This window comes from Cyphomyrmex costatus, unplaced genomic scaffold, assembly GCF_001594065.2.
Source record: "Cyphomyrmex costatus isolate MS0001 unplaced genomic scaffold, Ccosl1.0 scaffold685, whole genome shotgun sequence".
Taxonomy (NCBI): Eukaryota; Metazoa; Arthropoda; class Insecta; order Hymenoptera; family Formicidae; genus Cyphomyrmex; species Cyphomyrmex costatus.
Window position 1 is genome coordinate 1,177,672 of NW_017280250.1, and position 7,629 is coordinate 1,185,300.

The window sequence follows — 7,629 nt, forward strand, 5'->3', positions numbered from 1 at the left end:
CAATTTAACATCTTTCGAAAGTATTTGTAAGGCTTTGTATTTCAAACAATTATATATAAATGTTATAATTATTTATTTGACGTTTCTAGTTTTTTAAAGAAAAAAAAAGAAATGTACAGGATACAAATGTCTCAATCGTGTGTACTGAGGGATAATTATATTTACAGAACTCTATATCCTCAAAAAGTAAGTACAGTTTGTACCAAAAGTAATTACAAATTATAGTTAAGTTATGGTAATTGCAACCATTTTTTCTCTCAGTGTACCGAGCAGTTTTATCGACAAATTATCGATCAATTGTTATTATAGTAGCAATATTTTGCAATCAATGGCGAGTATTAATCTTCATATCAAACGATAAATTTTTAAACTGAAACCTTACAATCGCTTGTGGCTAGATTCTGATATAAAGCCTTTATTTGAAACGTTACGCAAACGATCGACAATTGATTCGTAATATGTGCGTTCCGGTAACTCGGGATTTTATTGTGTGCCGCGCAAGCGATTTTCAACGGCCAACTTCGACCCACGCTCGACATCGCATACCGCGACAACGAGTCACGATCACGCGAAGTGAATTCGATCGGACGTTCAAGATCGCAGGATCCAGATTAGATGTCCGTCGACTCTGCGTGTTTACCACAAACGTAATCAACGATGGCGAAAGTGATTTAATCGAAGCCTCGCCCGAAACAAGCTTGCCAGTTTCCCTATTTCGTTTTAACGCGTTCCTACAAGAAGGGCCCCTCCGCGAAAGGCAGAGATCCCGTTCTCTATTTTGTGTCGATTCAAATAAGGTATTGTACGTTCGCAACACCTGGCCTATACCTATTGGCAAAAAACGTCTGGCTGCCAACGTAACAAGCCAGACGTTTTTCTCAGGGTTTATGGCACAAAGGTATCGCCAATCTTTTTGGGAATTTAACTGCGACGCAGTTGAGAGAGAGATGTAGGTCCCGAGGGCCAGGTCACAATTCATGACGTCACGTTACATCAACTTAAAGCTTTTATGCACAGGATGTTGCGTCATCCATGCGTAAGGTGATGAGCAACAAATATATCGTGTATATCTCCGCATAATAAGATGACGAGCGAAATACGAGCACTCATTATGCGCGCATCAGGGACCATAGATCGTACGTGTGCTATTCCTACCGATAACAAAATATTCTTGCGAATCGGGATTCCGATGTTTTACTACTTGGATAGAGTCGAAGCGAAAATTCTCTCGATGCCTACCTCAGGGCACATTAAAGCCATTATGCACAAATTGACGTAAAAATGCGCGTTTAATATGAATATAATAATGGGTTAAATTGCGAAATACATTATTGTATCTATTATTATATCTATTATTTGGTAAAATATGTGTTGGGCATTTTATTTCATTTTTTATATTCAGATCTATGCACAACTACTTTAATACACTGAGAGAAAAATGTACTAGATTTTAATTTAATAAATATTTGTTTGATTGAGAGTGCGCCAGTTGAATATTTACTAAATGTAAATATATATTTGGGTACAGAAACCATTAATATGTATGTGATTTAACTATTACTTTTTATTTAGCAAATATTATTTTTTCCGTATAAAGTTACATTAGTACCATTTAAACAATTGTTTATTAAAATTTAGTACATTTTTCTCTCAGTGTAAATTAATGCTTCATTTTTATGTACTTTGAAAAAATATCGAAAATATACGTACGAAAATGTCATGGTACCTGTTACGTGTATTATAGATTTTCCTATAGTAGTATTTTTATATCCACGTAATATTTTTCGAGAATAAATACGTATTATTTATAGTGTGTTAGACCGAATTGAAAAATGACTTTCAATATCGTTATGGAATAATTTTCACACATAATTTTAACATTACGATGATTTGTTCTGCTTGGGGGCAATAAATATAGTAGCTACCTAAAATAAAGCTGTCCTTTACAGTCACACGCCATAATCGTAGGGTAAGACACGGGATGTCAGCGCGAGCGAGTACCATCATTCAAATTACCGTACCAGCGTCTACATACATTCGACAACGTCAATAGTGCTACCGGTCATGTATCGAGAAACGAGTCCCGCGAATGCATCTAATCTAAACGCGCCAAGTCTCGCGGGGTAGGGCACTCGGCGCGAGTGCAAGCGAGATCGTGAACGCGAGCGAGTCGCGCGATAAGGACAGCATCACCGCCGTCCGGTCGCGTTTAAAACCGTGCACGCCGCGCGCGGCGTCTCAGTCGCAGCACCGCGCGCGCGCCGTGAACGCGATGTTACACGCGCGCTAACCTACCCTGGGTAGATCGCTTCGTTCTCGCGCGCATCGCAGGAGGAATCGAATACGAGCTTACGCTACCGAGAACGCGATAACGTTGCCGCGCTCTCGAACGTCGGGACGACGCGCGGACACCTCGCCGTGTCACGACGTCACGGGGCGCCGTCCGAGGTTGAGGTTAGGGACACGTCGCCCGTGTGTGTAGTGTGTGTGTGTGCGCCGTTTACGGAGGGTCGCGATACGCACGCACACACGCAGCCGCCTGGAGCAAGCTGTGCTCGCGGTCGCCACTGTCAGTTTTACATTCAACTAGTGGAGGAACCCTGGGGCGAGTACTAAATGGCGTAACGGCGGCGCTCGTGGACAACGCACGACGGGAGAGAGAGAGAGAGAGAGAGAGCCGGAAGAACGGCGCGGAGCCTTTGGTTGGCCGTACCGTGACGTAAGGTGAGTAACGGACCTCTTCGCGAATGCGTAACTTTACAAGGGAAGGCGAGGGGGTCTTCGCGCGTTGGAAATGGTTGGAAAGAAACACGGTTTTTTGAGTAATATGTGTTCCCAGTATACTCGATTTAACTCGTTTCGCAATGCGCACGCTCGTGTTGACACAACACATCAGCTCTGTTTACGCAAGTTCTGCGCGATTATGTCACTCAAGCCGAGATGCTTTATCATATAACCGTGTGTCACGCATTTCTCGACGTGCCCTCGCATACGAAGGAGAAAGAAACAGTCGCGCGTTTCAGCTTCCTATTTTATTATTCCGTACCTACGCGTTTGTCCTCTAAGATCCAAGAGATCGTATTTGAATTTAAACGCCGAGACTACTGTGTGAAGTAAGAATATATTCATAAAAATTCAACGAAGCGCACGCTGGCTGCGTGGTGAAGTACGATGGAAGAGAAAGAGAGAGAGAGAGACGCGACTGTCTTACTACCTGTTATGCCGGAGCCCGTTCCCACGGTATCCTCGGTTCACGCGTACGTGCGCGAGCACGGCCGTGTGTAGGTGCACGCGAGAGAACGAAGAACAAAGATAGAGGTGCACCGCCGAATATTGTTCGGCTCTCGCGCAACCCGCTCCTCCTCGCACCACGACCCTGCGTTTGAGACCACTAAATATACCGGTTTTTTCTATACGGAGAGACGCGTTAAGCTGGTTCCACATTAGACGCAAGCCAATCGCAAGGTTGCGCGACAACCAATCAGGAGCTTGCATTTTGAAATTAATGCTTCAGATCGCCTGCCGCAACAAGCTTGAAATGTCTAAGACGACGTTTGCGATGAGAATTTCTAATCTTGAACTTTGAGCCTTAAAGCATAAGAAATTGTCTAATCTCACAATCGAATGTGAAGAGAATAATCGATGATGATATCTTGATCGATTTCTTACGGCTTTGGAGCTTAAAAATTTTATGAGTATTTTATAATAAGCCATTACCTCGAAGATTTCGAGTCTTAAGCCGTAAGAAATGAACTAATCACAGTATAGAGGGTGAGAAAAATAAGCCACTATGATTGGTGAATTTTTTTAGCTTAAAACTTAAAGCTTAGGTAATGGCTTACTGTAAAAGTCCATTACACAATCAACCAAATCAGAATCTTTAATTTCATAGAAAGGAAGGAAATGAAGGACTTTGATTAGTTCATTTTTTTATGCATTAATGTTTTACGTAAAGATACTGTTACATTTGTCGTACGACAAAGCATTTCAAGCCTATTGAGATTGGTTATAGGATAATGAAATTCGGAACTTCTCTTTCTTGCGACCGATCAATAGGCTTGAAATGCTTTGTCGTACGACAAATGTAATATCAGCCTTACGCAAGACTCTGTGCTCCCGTCCTTACGCCTTAAAATCTCATTGTAGATGCCGCATTTTATGTGGAATCAGCTTTAGAGAGCTACACGATTTTTCGTTTCCTAAGGAAAACAAGAACGTCAAAATAACGTCGTATTGACTGAATCGTAAAGAAACTCAGAAATTCGGTCGAAATGACATCAAATTGACATTACGTTGACTCTCTCGTTCTCCTTGGGTTTCTTTTCGCTTACTCGACAACCCGCGGTCGGTTCGCCTACCTATTTGTTTGCTAGCGCGTCACCTCTTCGCTGCTGCGTCAGCGCAGCGATCTCCATTTCTCGTAATGGATTCCTTAAGTGACTCGTCCCTCGGGGGCACTGGTACACTCTCGTACTCCCGGCAGAATTTCCCGTACTGATAAATCCATTAGCGGCCGTTCGACGTAATCGGTTTTCTAGGGGGATAAATCTTATCGCGCGCGCGCGAGAGAGAGAGAGAGATAGAGAGAAAGAGAGACGACGCGGCCTGCAGTTCCGTGCGAAGCTGTGTATCAGCTCCATTACGATGTCTCATACATATTCATACGTGCGCTATGCCGAGGAGTATCGTCCTGAGCTAGTAGAAGATTACCCGCGCGTCGCGCGCAAACGAGGTCGCCGTCCTCGCTTCGCGACAAATAAATTAACAAGACGGTACCCATCTGGCCGTTCGCGTGCTGAACTTTCCGCGCGCGAGATAAATCCTTTCGTCGAGATCTGAAGAAGGTTTAACTATCAGCAACATTCTCTCGATCGTCGTTGTTGTATTTTTGTATCATTTAACATCTCAGGGTCTCTATTCCATAACTCTTAGGCCCAGTTTTTTTATTTTCTGATGAATTTCAAAGTTTAGATTTAACTTGGTAATAATGTAAAAATTATATTATTCTTCTAATTATAATTAATCACTGAATTAATGGTTTCGTAGTGGTAATTTCAGAGACTGGTTTTTCATTATTTGGTTAATTTGTGATTTGGACTTAACCTTACTTAACTTGATAATAATATATTAGAAATTGTATTAATCACTAAATTAATTAAATTAAATTAAATTAATAGTTTTGTATGTAGTGCGTAGTTTTGAGAGGTAAAATTTTGAGAGGTTTTCTACAATAAGCCATTAGTAATAAATCAGAAGTTAGAAACTAGAAATTGACCAATCACAGTCGATTATTCTTTTTATATTCGGCTGTGATTGGTCAATTTGTGCAAGCTTCTGACTTCTGATTTATTACTAATAGCTTATTGTAGAAAGCCACTAAAAATTACTACAAAACCGACCAATTTAATGATTAACCATAGCTATTAGAAAAAAAATACAATTTTTACATTATTATCAGACTAAGCCTAATCAGGAGTTGATTAAAAAAAATTAAAAAGTGAATCCTAAAAGACGGTTTTATATATAATGGTAACTTTAAAAGTTTATTATAGCTGGAAAATACATTTTTTATATTATTATCAAGTTAATTTTAATCATAAGTTAATCAGAAAATGAAGAGCTCGATCTTAATTATGATATCTGTATTTTCTGTCAACGATAATGTATAAAACTGTATCATTATCGTTGTTAAAAGTTACAGAATAGGAACCTTTAGACTAATATTTTATTTACGATTGACTACAAGAATTGATTAGAGATCCTTTGAAAACTTAGGAACCTTTCTGTTCTGTAGTCAATCAACACACTTGAAAAAAATTTGACTAAATGAAATATTAGTCGAAAACTGATTTTTCTTTCCTGGTCAAACGCTCTTTTCTATTATAATATGCATCCACACGTTTAGAGAAGCGCCTTTGAGAAACGTGCCGAGTTAAGTGTATATTTCCTCCGGCGGGGAGTCTGTCCGTGGCTATCGGGGTCTTTTCACGGTGACCGACCGAATCTCGTTGTAGGCACGTCGGAACGAAGAAGAAGGTGAGTCACGCCGGCTAAAAACCCGTCTAGGCTCGTTTGTGCGAGCAAAACGACGAGGAAATCCAGGTTCGGCGGAAATGAGAGATAAAAGGCCGTGTATGCGGAGCCAGTGGCTCCCCGTGGTTTACGCGTGACGATGGACAGGTTCGGTATATAGGGACGTTGTATCTGCGTGAACCGCGTGAGTCACCGCTTCTAAAAGCAGTCGTTGATAAACAGCCTCAAGAACGATACGAGGCGACAACCTCGATCTTTGTCCGATCTCGAGACCTGCTCTGATCGCATAGGGGCAGATTTTTAGGGAAAGGGAAGATTCTCTCTCTCTCTCTCTCGCTCTTTCTTTCTCTTTCTCTCTTAGATGAGCCAGACTCTCGACAACACCAACTTTCGGACAGGTAGTCTTTAAGTCGGCTCGATGTGGAGGATCGGTTCGCTTTGAGCTCGCTCCGCCGTCCGAGGCTCTTCCACATGTAAGACGCAATCGCGTGACCACCTACCCGCCAACTTGAAATTACTTTCCTGGAAGGAAGGACTGGCGTTCCCACCGACGTGCTCGATTGCCCCTCGCAATCATTTCGGCCCCCCCGGGACCTTTGCGCCCTTTTTTTGGCAAGTACATCTTTGCGCATTGCAACAGCTATATGCCGTAAGTTCTGCAGTCTTCCTTTTCGCTCGAATTTCAGCTCGTGAGAGCGAAGATATACACTTTTCTTTCGCGATGTAAGGAAAAGTGATCTTGATGAACGATGGTGCCGCCGTGCGTGTATCGCCTTGTTCGACGAACTCAAGGTCGAGTTTCTCGTGTGATCCTTAAGCTCACGGAACGATCTTTTTTCGTAGATTCCGTGAGGAAAATAGAACAAACGAGTTTTATACGCTTTCCTGAAAGCACGCCCGCCGTAAAGCAGCCCCGGGATTTTACGGTGCGTGCCGTCGTCGTTCCGTTACGTTCACAATACTTTGTATCCATATCGTTAAATCTAACGATCGTGCGTTATTCGGGCTTTATGAAGGCGCTTTAATCGTAGTCTTCATCCACATCTATCTTGATCGCTCATTAAAGCTCAGGTTGCGCCGATTTTTGCCCATTTTTCACGAAATGAGATAATCGATTCCGATTTATTTTGAGGAGAATCCATTCGTCATAAAGTTTGCAAATAAGTTTGCTCGTTTCTTTCAATGTAGATTACATCGTTGAAAAATTTTTGTTAAAATTACATTTCTTGTGTCCCAAACGGTTCACTCAAATTTATGTGTTAATTTAACACAAAATGAATGTATATAAGGTATAATAGAAAAATATTATTTTTAAAAATAAGTACAAAAAAGGTAATACTGACTGAGACAGTTTGTAAATCGTAGAAGAATTTTTTTTCAGCAAAATTAACATTTATAATATGTTAAATTAACACATATATTTAAGTTAAAAATTCAACACAAAATTTTAACAAGGGTTTGAGTGGTGGACAGTTTCCAGCAGAAATACGAAATTTTTTATTATGTAACTTTAAGCTCGGTTCAATTTATTCTTTATCTTTTTTTTAATCTTTATAACTAGCGAAAGATGAAGAGTTAATGGGGGGGGGGGGGGGG

The 7,629-nt window shown here is 41.1% G+C and overlaps 1 protein-coding gene across 1 annotated transcript in view; it reads left to right on the top strand.

Moving 5' to 3' along the window:
* The first annotated feature begins 2,257 nt into the window (after positions 1-2,257).
* MICAL-like (protein) overlaps positions 2,258-7,629 on the top strand; it is a 34,327-nt gene continuing 28,955 nt past the window's right edge. Inside the window, exon 1 of the mRNA XM_018547822.1 lies at positions 2,258-2,724. The gene's annotated coding sequence lies outside the window, so the exon portion shown is untranslated. The remainder of the gene's footprint in view (positions 2,725-7,629) is intronic.